Source organism: Lynx canadensis, chromosome C1 (assembly GCF_007474595.2).
Source record: "Lynx canadensis isolate LIC74 chromosome C1, mLynCan4.pri.v2, whole genome shotgun sequence".
NCBI classification, from domain to species: domain Eukaryota; kingdom Metazoa; phylum Chordata; class Mammalia; order Carnivora; family Felidae; genus Lynx; species Lynx canadensis.
In genome coordinates this window covers 45,483,320-45,500,161 of record NC_044310.1, presented here as the reverse complement: position 1 = coordinate 45,500,161, position 16,842 = coordinate 45,483,320, and the positions used below count along the sequence as shown (strand labels likewise).

General features: G+C 38.8%; 1 long non-coding RNA gene across 1 annotated transcript; it reads left to right on the top strand.

The window, feature by feature from the left end:
* Window positions 1-5,013: 5,013 nt before the first annotated feature.
* On the top strand, window positions 5,014-16,836 carry LOC115520538. The gene is made up of 3 exons (XR_004343969.1): window positions 5,014-5,106; window positions 14,828-14,933; window positions 16,634-16,836. It is a non-coding gene; the product is annotated as an uncharacterized LOC115520538 (long non-coding RNA).
* The last annotated feature ends 6 nt before the right edge of the window (window positions 16,837-16,842 follow it).

Here is a 16,842-nt window from a genome sequence, read left to right as displayed (position 1 = left end):
GGAAAAAAAAAATACAAACTTGTGTATGAAAGTGAGTATTTATTTGAAAGAGAGAACACAACTATGTACACATCCTTTGAAGCTGACAACACAAACATTCCTAAATCCAGAAAAATAACATTTTTATAAATGAATTGTCCCACACACCTCTATAATACTTGTGTACGTTTTTGGAAGCATATTCTTTGATTGTCTCTTCATGTTTTATCATTTTTTATTTTCTTTTAGGGAGAGAAGGGGGGGCATGTGAGCAAGGTAGAGGAGCGAGGAAGAGGGAGAGAGAATCCCAAGCAGACTCCATGCTCAGCACTGAGCCCAGCACAGGGCTCAATCCCACAATCCTGGGATCATGACCTGAGCCAAAATCAAGAGTCAGACCCTCAACCAACAAAGCCACCCAGGTGCCCCTAATATTCTTTATAGAGCACTTAGAAAGATAATTCTGTCCTTCCTGTGACATTGTTCATCAAGTTTTCGATCACACATTTCTCTTTGGGGTCCCCATAGGACTTTCTTCATACAGCTAATAGAGCATCTATCAATTCTATTATATATTAATATCTCATGTATTTTTCATATATACTTATATATAAGTGAATATTTCATAGATAGATACATATAAAAATTACATACCCCATCTGCTGTTCCTAGGGCCTAATAGAAAGTGGTACATCATTCCAGAAATATTTGCTGAATTGAAATAAGCAAAATAGTTACTAAACCATAGAATCAAGGAACAAGAATATAGGGAAGAGCACTTTAAAAAAAGAAGTTGGGTGCCTAGCTGGCTCAGTTCAAAAAGCATGTGACTCCTGATCTTGGGGTCGTGAGTTCGAACCCCATGTAGAGTGTGGAGATTACTTAACTGAAAACGTTTAATAAAAAAATAATAAAATTAAAAAGTCAAAATTAATAGTTTTATTTTATGCAAATGCGTATTAACTACAAAGCATAATTTTCCATCTTTAGTGCAGTAGTCATTAGTGAGATTGGAAATAGGCATAAGGGAGAACATGTAGGACCTTATAGATTCATCCTAAGGCATTTCTGTTATTGCTCTGAAGTTTAAAATAAGAAGAGTTGATGGGCCCCCTGGGTGGCTCACTTGGTTAAGGGTCCAACTCTTGATTTTGGCTTGGGTCACGATCTCATGGTTCTCACGGTTCGTGAGATTGAGCCCCGGATCAGGTTCTGTGCTGGTAGCCTGGAGCCTGCTTGGGATTCTCTCTCTCCATTACTTTCTGCCCCCTTTTCTGCACACACTCGCATGTGCTCTCTCTCTCTAAATAAATAAATAAACTTAAAACATATATAAAATAAGAAGAGTTGGACATTCAGTGATTAATGAACTGCTCGCACGTGCTCTCTCTCTAAATAAATAAATAAATAAACTTAAAACATATATAAAATAAGAGTTGGACATTCAGTGATTAATGAACTGTGTTGATGGTATGTTTTATGTATTACAAGACCAATAATCATCTAATTTTTATTATGAAAAATTCCAAACATACACCAAATTAGGTAGTAGAAATAACCCCTACCCTTGATGATTATCAACAGTGTTAACATTTCCCAGTCTATCTTGGCACTTTTTAATTTGTTTCCTAAGGTATTTGAAAGAAAATAACCAGATAAAATATTTCACTGATAAAAAAAGTACTTTAGGGTCACCTGGCTGGCTCAGTCAGTTGAATGCCCAACTCTTTATTTCAGCTCAGGTCATGATCTCACAGTTGATGGGATCGAGTCCCATGTGAAGCTCTGTGCTGATAGCATGGAGCTTGCTGGGATTAGGTCTCTCTCCCTCTCTCTCTGTCCCTTCCCTGCTCATGAGCTCTCTCACTCAAAATAAATACACTTAAAAAAAAAAAAAAAAAAAAAAACAGATCATTTCATATCTCATTGGTAAAACTAGTAGAGTTGAAATAGATTATACTGAAAGTTCTTTGCAATTATTAGGAAATTCAACTCCCAGTCCCCACTCCCATTTTAAAATGAAACTATCAAAGGAAAAAGATAAGATTACAAGAAAGTACTGTAGGCTATAGCCCAAGGTATCAACAAACTGCTCTTGGTACATTATTTTCCCTATACACATTTACCTCTTGACATTTGTTATTACTGGTTTGTAAGGTTGAGAGAATAATATTACTGGGCCCAACCTTCTCCAAAAGGATAAGTAGATGCAACATGTGTGACAATACTTGAAACCCTTTCAAGGAAATATAATATGTAACTTTGAGATGTAATTTTTAGCAGGTACCCTAGTCACAGATATTAAACTTAATGTAATCCATTTCCATTTTGTGGCTGAGTACATTTCTAAATTGCTTCAATGTGAGTCAACATTGTAATTTTCAGTGTAGCTGAGAAAAATAAAACATTTTGGATCAAATTTCTTCCAAGAGCAGATGCATTAATTGGAATAACAAAGGTTGTTTGCTTTGCTGTATAAACATTATGGATCTGACGGCATTTTTAGAATCTTGCTTTCATGTGTGTGTTGACAGCTTGCCTGAAAAAAGCTCAAACACACTTTTAGATCAGCTAAATCAATTATTTCCCTCCTGGCATGAATTCAGTGCCTATCTATACTAAATACTTTTAAATTGGTGAGGTTGAATGAGATATCAATGTCACCTTGAATTGATTATCAACTTTGTTATGGCCGTGCTTTGGAATTCAAACAACCCTTGACAAAACAATATAGTATATATATTATTTGAAGTCTTTTGTAATCCGCTTTTAATGACCTCAAGTGGGTGTTAATGCTTTGGCTTGTTGGCTCAATCCTGTTAGCATTAACTACAAAGCTTTGACATGATTAGTTAGTGCAAACTTAAGATCAATTATGTAATTTCAAAATTTCCAAATGGTCTGTAAATGACAAAATAATTCACCCTCTAAGAATAAAGACCTTTAAAAAATAACCAAAGAATTCAGTTTCTTTTCTTTTCTTTTTTTTTTAATTAGAATGTGGAGCAGTAGGTGCCCTTGAAGCGTTCTTAACTCTGAAGTTGTGATTCTATGAAATTAAACGTATTAATACTTTTTAAAGTATTTATTAGTAAACCTTTCACCCTTTGTTCTTAAAATATTGAAATGTTTTAGAAGTGGTATAAAATTAGCTTTATCTATTAAAGATTCCCAACTTCTCTGAGTATATCATTCCTTGTTCTAAATATATTCATTTATTGAACAAAGATGTTTTGAATGCCTACTGAGAGCCACACACTCTTCTAGGATATAATTTTAAGGAAGGTAAGGTATATTTTATTATTTATATTATTATAATATTATTTATATTATTGATATATTTGCGTGTGTGTCTGTGTCTCCATCCCTATAGGATAAGGGCTATTGCATTGGGGTTTTACAGTAGGAGAGAGATCTGGCTCAATTCCAAATACAATAATGAAAAGTAGGGATTTATAGACAAGGAGCAAGATGGGAGGGTCAGTGGGTAGGAAATTACTAAAAGGCTAGGGCATGTGACTCTTGATCATGGGTTCGTGAATGTGAACCCCATGTTGAGCATACAGATTACTTTTAAAAAATAGTAAAAAAAAAAAAAAAAAAGTAATTCTTTGCTAAAGTGACTTAACAGGACAAGGTGATGGTAAAGATGAAGAACTTTGTTGAGTAGTGAGGGTTATTAGTCTGGCTGAACTAACTCAGTAGTATTCTTTTTTATTTTTTTTTATTTTTGAGACAGAGAGAGACAGAGCATGAGCAGGAGAGGGGCAGAGAGAGAGGGAGACACAGAATCTGAAGCAGGCTCCAAGCTCTGAGCTGTCAGCACAGAGCCTGACGCGGGGCTCGAATCCTTGAACCATGAGATCATGACCTGAGCCGAAGTCGGACGCTTAACAGACTGGGCCACCCAGGCGCCCCTAACTTAGTAGTATTCTTGCCCAAGGGTGGGTGCCCAAGGGGAGAGCCTAAGTGTGCCCAAGGGTGAGGCCTAATTGGGCTCAGAGGAGTCTGACAACAATCCTGTCAAGGAGAGGGTCTTTGTCACATTCTAGGGGGAAAGCCAGACAATAAACAAGCAATCAAATATATAATCTAATGTAATATTAGTGACAAGTGCAGTAAAGAAAAACGAGCAGAGTAAATGGATGCACAGATGAAAGTGGGGAAGGGGGAAGGGTTGAACAGGCATTTTATACGGGTTGTCAGAGAAAGTCTCTCTGAGAATGTAGCATTTGAGCAGACAGCTGAGAATTATATGAAGGAAGGAACCATTGAAATGTCTGAGATCAGAGCATTGCACACAGAGGCAAGAGCAAAGACCCTGAGATAGTACAAATAGCATACAGAAGATACAGCAAGAAAACCAATGTGCCCAGAGTGGTGAGTACAAGAATGAGAATAGATGGGGTTGCAATTAGAATGCTTAGAGCCAGGGACACCTGGGTGGCTCAGTTGGTTAAGCGTCCATATGTGGCTCACGTCATGATCTCATGGTTCAAGGGTTTTGAGCCCCACATAGGGCCCCCTGCTGTCACTGCAGAGCCAGCTTCAGATCCTCTGTCCCCTCTCTCTCTGCCCTTCCCCCACTGGTTCTCTCTCTCAAAATAAATAAACTTAAAAAAAAGGAAAAGAAAAGAATGCTTACAGCCAGATCATATTGGTTAGGCTATAGTAAAAACTCCGGACTTTTTAAACAGTGTGATCACAGTTTTTGGAGGATTTGGAACAGGAGACTGGCATGATATGAATCATAAACTTAAGACCTCTCTGATGGCCGTGTGGAAAAGAGTCGAAAGGGACAAGAGTTGAAGCAGAGAAACTGAGAGGCCATTGTGTAGTAGAAACAGCTGAGGGCCAATAGGCGCTTACACTAGGGTGATAGCAGTGAGGATGGGGACAACCATCCAAATTCGGCATATATTTTGATACAATCTTTATCTAAGAGGATTTGCCAGTGGTCGGATGAGTGATGTGAGAAGAATCACAGAAACGAATGAAACACTTTGATTTCTTTTGGCCCATACAACCAGATGGACGGGGGTGCCACGGACTGACATGCAAAAGACTTCATGAGAAATCAGTTGGGACGAAGGGAAGGACGAGGGACACAATTCTGTCTTGACCATGGTAAGTGTGAGAAGTTTAACCAAATTCAAAAAGGATTCGTCCAGTAAGCAGTCAACCAGAAGAATGGGAACCTCAGGGGACAGGTCCAGACAGTAATTCAAGTTTCAAAACCATCAGTTTATATACCCTGGGACTGGCGATCCCTTGGGAATCAATAGAAAGAGCAAAAGGAAGAGATTCTCGCACTGAGGTAGGTCAGACTTAGAGAACTATAAAAGGAAGAGGAGTTAGGGAAAAAAAAAAAAGATACTAAGAAGGAATATCCACTAAGGTAGGAGGAAGTTTAAGAAAGTATTAGCAACTCTTTCAAGACCCTATTGGCAGCCTCGCCTAATGCTACCAAGAGGTTAAGTGAGTTGGAGTTGAAGAGTTGACTATTGGATTTGATCACGGACTTGATAGTGGTATGATGATGGTGGTGTGAATGGAGTGAGTTGAAGAGAAAATTGAAGCGAAGACCTAGGAGAAGACGATTCCCTCCAATTCTCGGCTACGAAAGGGAGCAGAGAAATTTATGAAGTTTGCTTTGCAGGGCGTAGTAGCAATTGGGGAATGTGGAGACTAGAGGGAATGGTTTAGGATGAGGAAAAATGCCACATGCTTGCGTGCTGATTGGTATGAACCCGTAGAAGCAGGGGGGGAAATGATGGTGTAAGACAGAATGAACACCCGTGGAACGTTTAGCAGTGAATCCTGATTCGACACTCCTGCAGGACCTCTCATACCTGGACTTATACTCTAATGGAAATCATATACACTTTAATAGATTGCAAAAATGGTGCAAGAAGGGGTAGGACAAAATCATGGATAGAAGTGCCTGAAGAGTAAGGAACCGTAGGCTAGAAGGCTCTTGTATTTGACCAGGGGAAAAAAGGTTAAGGACTCGAACCACTGGCTGTTCCCGCAGGGAAGGAGAGGAAAGGGTGGATTCGAGTCATATTGAAGAGGAAGAATGAATAGGATTTAGTGACTGCTTATTTATGAATTAGGAGAGAAATGGAACAATTTTGGATGACCTCTAAGTGGATGAATCTTCCTTAAACAATTCTTAGCCTATCGCTTTCTTCCTTAAAAATGTTCCAAGACGGCTCCCTCTCTCTCTGCTCTTTCCTCACACTCTGTCTCTCTCTCTCTCTCTCTCTCTCAAAAATAAATAAACATAAAAAAATATTTAAAAAGGGGTGCCTGGGTGGCTCAGTCGGTTAAGCGTCTGACTTCGGCTCAGGTCATGATCTCGCGGTTTGTGAGTTCGAGCCCCACGCCGGGCTCTGTGCTGACAGCTCAGGGCCTGGAGCCTGCTTTGGACTCTGTGTCTCCCTCTCTCTCTGCCCCTCCCCTGCTCTCACTCTGTCTCTCTGTCTCTGTCTCTCTCTCTCAACAATAAATAAACATAAAAAAATATTTTTAAAAAATGTTCAAAGACAGGGCACCTGCGGGGCTCAGTCGACTAAGCATCCAACTCTTGATTTCAGCTCTGTCATGATCTAATGGCTGTGGGATTGAGCCCTGCGTTGGGTTCCATGCTGAGCTATGGAGCCTGCTTATATTCCTCTCTCTCCTCTCTCTCTCACTCTCTCTCTCCTCTCTCTCTCTCCATCTCTTTCTCTCTCTCAACCTCTCTTCTCTCTCTCTTTCTCTTTCCTGCTCGTGCACTCTCTGTCTCAAATTTTTAAAAAAAATAAAATTGAATAAATACATAAAATAAAAACGTGCAAAGACTTTACATTGCCTAATGATTAATGTTTAAAGCTCCATAGTCTGGAATTCATGGACCCCTGAAATCTGCTTTTTTGGCATGCCCAGTACCTTTCTTAGAGATTTCGTTGGAACTCAAGGACTTAGTGAATTCTACTTTGAAAAGTACTCGTCTAAAGAGTAAAATTCAAACTCTTTCGGTCTGCATTCAAGGCCCTCTCTAATCTCCTTACTAATCGCATTTCTTCTCTCATCTTTCTTACCTGTAGGTCTTTTCCATTCTGTGTACACATGAAGCTATAGCAGACAAGTTCCTTGTTCTCATTGTCTAGAACTCCTTTAGCCGTTGGTACTCCTGATCACGGTCTGCCTAACAAATACCTCCACGGGTTTCAAAACTCGCCTCCTCGGTCCCGCCGTTCTGCAACGTCCCAGATACAGTTGACCACGCTGTCTTTAATAATGTCGTGTGCTGTATACAATTAAATCCCTCATTGTACTTACCTATTTATAGGTCTGGTTCACCGTTTGACTATTAATCCCTTGAGGGCAAGCTGTATACACAGTACATGGTAATGGTACTTAATACATGTTGATACATGTACTTAATACATGTCAGTGGAGTGAATGAGTAACAGATGAAATCTCACTTCAGGCATAATGTTATCTGGATTCACCTCTCCCCTCCCAGGCAGCCCTAAAGGGGTTCTTCCTGTTTACCTCCTGTAAGGTCCTGTATCACTTCTGTTCTAGCACCATACTGTGCTCTAATGTCATATTTTCCTCTATAGCATTGTTTCTTCTGCCTCTTTTGGTGCTTATATCCCTTCCCTGCAGTGTTCAAGTGCAAGGATTTTATCCTGTTAATCTCTGTATCCCAATCACCTAGGTTCTTAATATATACTTTAAAAATGTATTGTTTAATGGGGCGCCTGGGTGGTGCAGTCGGTTGAGCGTCCGACTTCAGCTCAGTCATGATCTCACAGTTTGTGAGTTCAAGCCCCGCGTCGGGCTCTGTGCTGACAGCTCGAGCCTGGAGCCTACTTCGGATTCTGTGTCTCCCTCTCTCTCTACCCCTCCCCTGCTCATACTCTTGTCTCTCTCTCTCAAAAATGAATAAACTTAAAAAAATTTTTTAAAATAAAATAAAAATGTATTGTTTAATAAAGAGCTATCTTGCCTTTTAAAGTCTTATATCACATAATCATGCCCATGTTTTTCCACCTTCACTAAGGATTCTCTAATGACTCTGGGCTAGAACTCCCCCAGAATCTTTTGCTCAGTGTTCTGTTGACCTGTACCTATATCTCTTTTGTGTAATTACCACTTTCTAGGACAGTAATTGGTACAGAGTGACTACAAAAGCCTAAGAACAAGAAAAATCTTATTCTTCATTATATTCCCATACAGCTGTAATTCTCTTCTTTTTTTATACTTGAATAGCACACTAGTTCCTAGAGCCCTGTCATAATTCTACCCTTCCCATGGGAGAGAGCTGTAAAAACAATGCTTCTGAATCTGATATGATTTATTTTGTTAAAATAAACAATCATAAACTACTGCATTTACACTATTATTGATAACTAGTTATGCCAATCTCTTGTCTCCCTGGAAGGCTTTCTTTGAATGTTTGATGAATGAATAAAAGAAGGAAGGAATACTATTCCCATTACCAACTTCAGAGGGATTTCAGACTTTGCTTTTTGTCCAAAATTAGTCTGCTCATTTTATCTATCACTGCTTAGAGTGAAAAATAATCTATTTGTATGGGCTAGAGGAAGTTAGTATTGTCCTTTATAAGCCAAATTTGAAATAAAATAATAGTTTCACTTAAAAGAAATATGCTTCTTTTTTCCAGGCCATACTAACCTTGGAACCAAATAGAAATGTTTACAGGAACTGAGTTTTCCCTGAGGTGTTAGTATGTTCTGACCTCTCTATTCTCTGTGTAACCCAAGTAACCGCTACTCTTTCCCATTTCCCATGTTTCCCAGCACTTGCTTTTCCATCTGGCGCCCACTGCTGCTTTCTTGATCCCCAAAATTGAGGAGGAGGATTTTTTTTTCCTCCCAGTGACTACAACTCTTTAACAATTAATTGAAAAGGTGATCTTGGGGGTGCCTGGGTGGCTCAGTCGGTTAAGTGGTTAAGCGGTTAAGCGTCTGAACTCTTGATTTCAGCTCAGGTCATTTAATTTCAGCTCAGGTCATGATCTCACAGTTGGTGAGTTGGAGCCCCACATCGGGCTTTGCACTGACAGTACACGGAGCCTGCTTGGGATTCTCTCCTCTCTTTCTGCCCCTTCCCCCTCTCACACATGCACGGGCTCTCTCTCAAAATAAATAAATAAACTTTAAAAAGTTAAAAAAAAAAAATGAAAGGCGATTTTGTTCTTTTGGTTTAGACCCCATTATACAACGCAGAACTTGAAACAAATGTCTCAGGAGGACTGAGCACCGGGAGGAAGTTATCATGCACGCTCAGCCCCAACCCGTTATCCCTGCAAACCGTAACGGAGTAGCCCAGCCCTGGAGCACCTGTCTCTCTGCTCCTTCTACCTGCATGGGTAATTCTCCCCTTCTCAGGGAACACCTTCCACTTTTTCAAAGACTGGAGGCAGCTTTTATTTCCCCCCACTTTGTTTTTCCTCTTTGTGTGATCATCCAAGTGCCCCAGAAAGCTGCTCCTGACGCTGGGAGAAAGGGAGAAGGCACGTAGGGAGGACGTCTCTGTGCAAAGTTGACACTTGGGTTCCCTTGCCAGAATTTAGAAAGTGAGCATGTGGTTGGCATCCCCACCGTGATCCTGCTCTCATACGCTTTCCTGATTTGATCCTCTTGATATCTCACATAGATCATGTAACAAAGTGTGTGGAATGTCGGGCTTACTTGGCTGCAGACAGAGATTAGGGATATGCTAAAAATCGTAATGCATAATGAGAAACTTATCACAGCATCTCTCATGAGTTTTTCCAGGAAAAAAAAAAAAAAAGAATTCAAAGCAATCTTCAACTATATTCCTGGAAATAAATAGGTCTTTAAATTTTTCCTCAGGAGGAAAAAAAAGAAACCACCTTAAGTATCATCCTCTATTTTTTAAAATGTATATTTCCAGCCTTTTATAATCTTTTTCAAGTCTTGTTTTGGGAACAACAAAGAAAAAAGTAAAAATAAATTTGAAGGCATTCTTTTTGTTTTGCTTTAAATCTGATTCTAATTCTCTTTAATAAAACTTACAACCATTTTTTTTTAGATTCAAGCTAGTTAACATACAGTGCAGTATTGGGTTTCAGTAGAATTTAGTGATTTATCACTTACACGCAACACCCAATGATCATCCCAACAAGTGCCCTCCTTATCGCCCATCACCTATTTAACCCATCCCCCCACCTGCCTCCCCTCTAGCAACTCTCAGTTTGCTCTCTGTATTTAAGAGTCCTCTTGTGGTTGCCTCCCTCTCTGTTTTTATCTTATTTTATTTTTCCTTCTCTTCCCCTATATTCATCTGTTTTGTTTCTTAAATTCTGTATATGTGTGAAGTCATATGTTATTTGTCTTTTTCTGACTTGTGTCACTTAGCATAATGCACTCTAGTTCCATCCATGTTGTTGCAAATGGCAACATTTCATTCTTTTTGATCGCCTAGTAATATTCCCTTGTGAATGGATGTGTAGACCACATCTTTATCCATTCATCAGTTGATGGACTTTTGGGCTCTTTGCATAATTTGGCTGCTGTACAATCATTTTAATGTAGCTTTTTTCAGGTAACTGTTATCAGGTCTATTGTAAAGGTGAATCATTGGAGGAATTCTTTTGGTAAGCTAAATGCTAATCTTTCAGAATGTCATTTAAGCCTCAAGAATTTTCTAGTGCCTACCATGCTACATACAAAAGAAGTATTCCGTGAACAATGCCCTGAAGCTCACCTTCTCAAGAAGACTTGTAGTAATGAAACAATTTGTTTTTTCCATGTTTATTTATTTATTTTGAGAGAGAGAGAGTGGGGGAGGGCAGAGAGAGAGGGAGAAAGAGAATCCCAAGCAGGCTTCATGCTGTCAGTGCAGAGCCTGTCTCGGGGCTCAATCCCACAAACTGTGAGATCATGACCTGAGCTGAAATCAAGAGGCAAATGCTTAACCAGCCGAGCTCCTCAGGTGCCCCACCATGAAACAATTTAAAAGTAAGTCATTATTTTTTGACTTATTCCTTTTTAACTCATGAATTAAAATGGCACCTCTTATTTTTTTCTGCCAAACTCTCTTTAGTTGCATAGGAAAGAAATTACTGGACTTTTGTTACTTTTCATTGCCTGTGACATAAATACTCTCAGAAACATGGGCTTGTAAAAAAACAGTCTGATTATACACTCTTCCTGCCCTTTTCTTTACTCCCTCACTCGAAAATCTAATGTATCTTTGTGATGCCTAGAGAGAAAACGCTGAATCAAGTGGTGATAGCTTAAAATAAACAACCTGGGGGGCACGTGGGTGGCTCAGTCAAAGGTCCAACTCTTGATTTTGGCTCACGTCATCTCACGGTTTGTGGGTTTGAGTCTGGTGTGGGTCTCTGTGCTGACAGCACGGAGCCTGCTTGGGATTCTCTGTCTCCCTCTCTCTCTCTCTGCCCCTCCCTTTCCTCTCACACAAAAATCAATAAATACACATTTAAAAAAAATAACCTGAAGGCAAGGAAGATTTTTTTAGAGAGATAATGAATCAAAACTGTCTTTGATAAGTCCCATATTTCTAAGTACCAGCACTGACTATGTTTCTTGAATCCAAAACTTGGCCTCAAAGCCCTGAATTCCTGCTGCAAAGACTTTCCGCATTAGTTGTAAAGACACCTGTCTGTGGTTAACTCTCACCAGTTCCATACTTTGCCTCCTTTGCCTCTGTAACCAGTTTGTTGGTTAAGTCCGCTCTGCATTTTTTAATGTTTATTTATTTTTGAGAGAGACAGAGACAGGATCCAGGCTCTGAGCTGTCAGCACACAGCCCGACGCGGGGCTCGAACTCACGCGCTGTGAGATTATAGACCTGAGCGGAAGTCGGCCGCTCAACTGACTGAGCCACCCAGGCGCCCCAAGTCTGCTCTGCATTTTTATATTTACCTGTTTTTCTACGACTGTTGCATCCAAAGTCTGACAGTCTTAACAACATCCTGCTCCTCCCCCATCAGGGCAAAATTTATTCTACAAAATATGGATGCACCCTAGCAAACTCTAGGCTTTCCCCCTAAAAAAGGTTGCCTTGTTAACGAATAAACTGGGAACATGCCCCTCTGGCAAGTTTCTCATCACACCAAGTAACCCCCAGCTTTGTCACCCACCAGAGTTTAGCAACATTGAAAAGGAATTGTTTTTTCCTCCTCTTCAGGAAAGAGGGTGCCATAAACACTTATTCTTGAACTTCTTTTAAAGAGTCACAAGCCTCTTGAGAGGTACAGATGAGGAAATGTTTGGATTGGTAGTAGAAGGAATGAACAGCTTTTATAAATTGGAGAAATGAATTCTTAGTTTGGTTAAAAGTACATTCTACACCTTATTTCCTGTTCAATAAATGGAACATTTTCATGGAAATAAGCCAAAGGTTTTATGAATAGCTCCTTACTTTTTCTCATCTGTTAGGAACATTTTTCAAACGTACATTAAAAAATAAATCCCTACAAGAATTTTATGTTCTCACTCCTTTGCTGCTGGGAGCTTTATGTCATAGCTTCGTGTCATTAAGTCTTAGCTGAATTTGTATCTGATAGAATCCTTAGCATAGAGTCAAGCATCAGATAAAAACAGCTTGATCTTATTATATTCCAAATATTTCTCAGCATTAAGCCAAGAATTTTCAGATTTCGGGTGTTAACTATTTTGATTCACTTTACTATTTCTGCCCTGATATGTGTGAGTTTCTAAATGAAAATCTTCTGAATATTCATTACAAATCTGAGATTTCATGAAGTTGTGATTTTTGGATAATTCATTTAGTCTTTTTTTCTTAATTTTTTTTAACGTTTATTTATTTTTGAGACAGAGAGAGACAGAGCGTGAACAGGGGAGGAGCAGAGAGAGGGAGACACAGAATCTGAAGCAGGCTCCAGGCTCTGAGCTGTCAGCACAGAGCCCGACGCGGGGCCCAAACTCACGGACTGTGAGATCATGACCTGAGCCGAAGTCTGATGCTTAACTGACTGAGCCACCCAGGCGCCCCTCATTTAGTCTTTAAATTGTCATCACATGGGGTGCCTGGATGGCTCAGGTGGTTAAGCGGCCAACTTTGGATCAGGTCATGATCTCACAGTCCGTGAGTTTGGGCCCCGCGTCGGGCTCTGTGCTGACAGCTCAGAGCCTGGAGCCTGTTTCAGATTCTGTGTCTCCCTCTCTCTGCTCCTCCCCCATTCATGCTCTGTCTCTCTCTGTCTCGAAAAATAAATAAATGTTAAAGAGATTAAGATAAAAGAGAATAAAATAGAATAAAATAAAATAAAATAAATTGTCATCACATTTTTACCTATAAGAAAAAAAGAAGCCAAGGTGACTTGTACTAAGAAATCACACCCATTCGCGTCCTCAAAAGTTTTGTCAGGAACAATTAAGTTTCCCGCAGGAAGAGGATATGCATACGTAAAAAAAAAAAAAAAAAAAAAAAACACGAGCAAATTCTGTTTCCTTTTGTGTAGCAACATAAAAATAATACTGTCTACTCTTGTCACATACTTCATCTCTCTAATATCAGCTACAGAATTGGAAAGTCATGGTTTGGAGAAGCAGGGGGAATTGCAGAGATGGTATCTCTCCATTATTTGTGAATAACTCGCAAAGATGCAATTTCATATGAACTTCATTTAAAAATACTTCATGACTTCAGTGTGAGGTTTACATCAGGAAAATATACAACTGAGCCAAGTGAGTCTAACAATAATTTTATAGAAATCGAAAGGTTTATTTTATGTGCTGAATGGTAATAGAAACCAGTTTGCATTCTACTGTTTCCATTTTCATTTTTTTTTTCGAATTATCATCACTTTCTCATTCCTGTATATTGTTGTCTGCTGTTTACTGTGAAGGGACTGCATTATACAACCTATTTGAAATCTTTTTAACTGTGTTGTTATGGTGATAGACCTCCTGACAGGCTCATAACTACATAATGTGACTCTCTGAAGGTTTTCCCAGTAAGCAAATCATAAAAGAAATAAATGTGGAAAGAAGTCGGTTCAAGAACTGATTTTTATCGATAGTATAGTAAATGAATAGTGAATACCCTAAAGATATTTGGTAAATGTATACAATCTGTACAGATTTCTCTCTCTCTCTCTCTCTCTCTCTCACACACACACACACACACACGCACAGATGTTCGTGTGCACACAGCTTATCTGCAGGAAAATACTTGAGGTATATTAAACGAAGCATGCTTAACTTATTTTATTTAAAATAAAATCACCTCACCGAGAGAGGGAAAAGTGAGAAGTCCCACACAGGAAACAGGGGAGAGAAAAATAACTACATTAATTCTCCCATGATTTTAGAATTGAAAAAGATTAAGAACAACATATTCTGGTTTCTGTGTGCATGGATTCATTTAGTCATTCAAAAGACACTTATTAAGTGCTTTTTTGATGCCAGGGCTTTGACTAGGCCTTGGGTATGCAAAGATAATACATACTGCTTCTGTCTTCAGAAATGAACGATCAGAAGGCATAATAATATGTAAAATGATAGAGATAAGCACAGATGCTACGGAAGCCCCAGAAAGAAATTGATATGTTTTGTTCTGTACTTTCTTAGATTTAATTAATGTATCAGATCGCTTTCTCTAAACTGCTAGTCTGGCTTCCAAACAATCACGTCCTTTGTAAGTGGTTTTCCAATGAAATACTAAAATGTTACTTAAATCTGAAAGGATATTTTAGAATTTAACTCGTTTTTGTAACTCAGGGGTATGACTTGGCTCTTTAATCTGCAGTCAAGACAGATGATACTACTTTACGTTTAACCCCCAATTTTTCCTCCCCCACCTCCCCGTGTAGGAGAGGCGTATACTTCCCCACCACATTGATGAGGGGCTTGGCCACGTGACTTGCTTTGACCAATGGAATGTGAGCAGATGTGACATACACCCCCATCCTTGAACAGGTACTAACATGCTTGCATGGTTTGCTCTGTCCTCTTAAGCTTCTGATCTCTGCCAAAAAAATAGCCTTTCTCGGATAGTCCTGAACCGAAAAAAAAAAAAAAAACATATAGAGCCCATCAAAGCTGTAGGCGATGCTCAGAGGCCTGTGAGCATGAAATAAATCTATATTAATGTAAGCCACTGGAGTGTTAGGGTCGCCTGGTACTATAGCAAAAAAGAATTAACTTTTTGATCATAGCGTGCTTGTGAGAAAAACCATAAGCAATATAAACAAAAGGGGGGACTTTGAAGTGACTTTCAAAACAAAGAAGCAAATGTTACACATAGATTGTCAAATATGTGCCGTGTGTCACTCTTAACACAATGTCTGCCTTTTTGTACCAAAGTGCGTGCAAAGGATGCAAATACTTGCCATACGATAGCCTACAGGTATGCCTGCGTGCCTCTATGTTTGCATTAATAATTAACAATAATGTATCTGTCATGATTCCCCTTTTATTATAAAATTGAAAAGAAATCATTTTCACAATAAAATCCATTGCCACCAATCTAATTCAGTAAAGAAAATGACACGATGAAGACGAGTTTTGTCCTAATGAAATAGGACTTTAGGCTTATGAAATGCTTCAGACAGTTTTCACTCTCCACTAATAGCCACGGGAAGCAAAATAAAGGAAAGAAACTGCGTTGTAGGATTGTAACCGTGTTTTGTGTAACTATACACCCAGATGCATATGGTAATAGAAATAATAATACCAAACATTAGTATTTTCTCATTTATTGGAGGGTTCTAGTTTGACCACTGAGAAAGATTTCTTGTTCAATATTGTGCATTAGTAGTAGCTCTCAAAATTTTAAAGTCCTCTGTGACTAACACTCATCTTGTTTATATTTCTGCTCTGCAGTATTTGCATATTATAGTTATTTGACTATCTGAAAGCAACCTCCCTGTTCCAAAATTCATTCTAATGTTGAAGATTTGTATGTGTGAATGGAGAGAATGTACACGTATAAAACATAACGATACTATGCCATTTCCAGCGTGACTTTTTTTATAAACTCTAAAATCATGCAAAAAAGCATATTTTTATAAATTGAGAAATGTTTTATAAGCACCAGTGGGATATAAACTTTCTTCGCAAAAACACGTATTGGCTCATTCCAGAGCTATCTACTATTATTCATCGAAATGAAAGTTATTTTTACAGTTGATTTTTAGAGCAGGTTTTCATTGTACCCTGCAGATATATTAATGTGTTTTTATCATGTTGACGTGTTATTATAAATAAATCATTTTATCTTAAACTTATGGTGTTTCTCCCATGCTTATATTAAGAGGAAGTGGGGGACTAGTGTGAATCAAAAGAAGTATCTGTAGATTTTTGCCAGCTTGAGACTGATATTTTTAGGGGGGGGGGGTAGAAATACAATAATCTAAAATATAAACAAAAATGTTTCCCCAAAGTTCTTTGAATCGAAAGAGAAAATATGTTGGGGATGCACCATATAAATTTACTAGAATCCCTTTGCCTATTCCATGTGAACCCACAGCCAAAAAAATGAAGCTTATGGTTGCACAGCTGGAGACTTATTACTTCTTCATTTAATAAAAATAAAACCACGGGTGATTGTGTACCAGTTGGTCTGAATTTGTGCATGTAGCAAATAGGTAATGAATTACTTCCTCCACTTTCTCTAGGTGCTGAATGGATGCATTTATCATGAACCTGTCATATACTGAATGTAGGAGACTGGATATTAAGGCTGAAAATAATATTTTGAAAGGGCATTTTGCCTATTCATTCCTTGATTTGTTCCTTTGTCCTTCTCTTCATTTATTTGTTCATTCACTTAACAATAAATATTTATTGAGCGCTTCCTGTGAAGTAGGCGCTGTGCGAAGTTCTG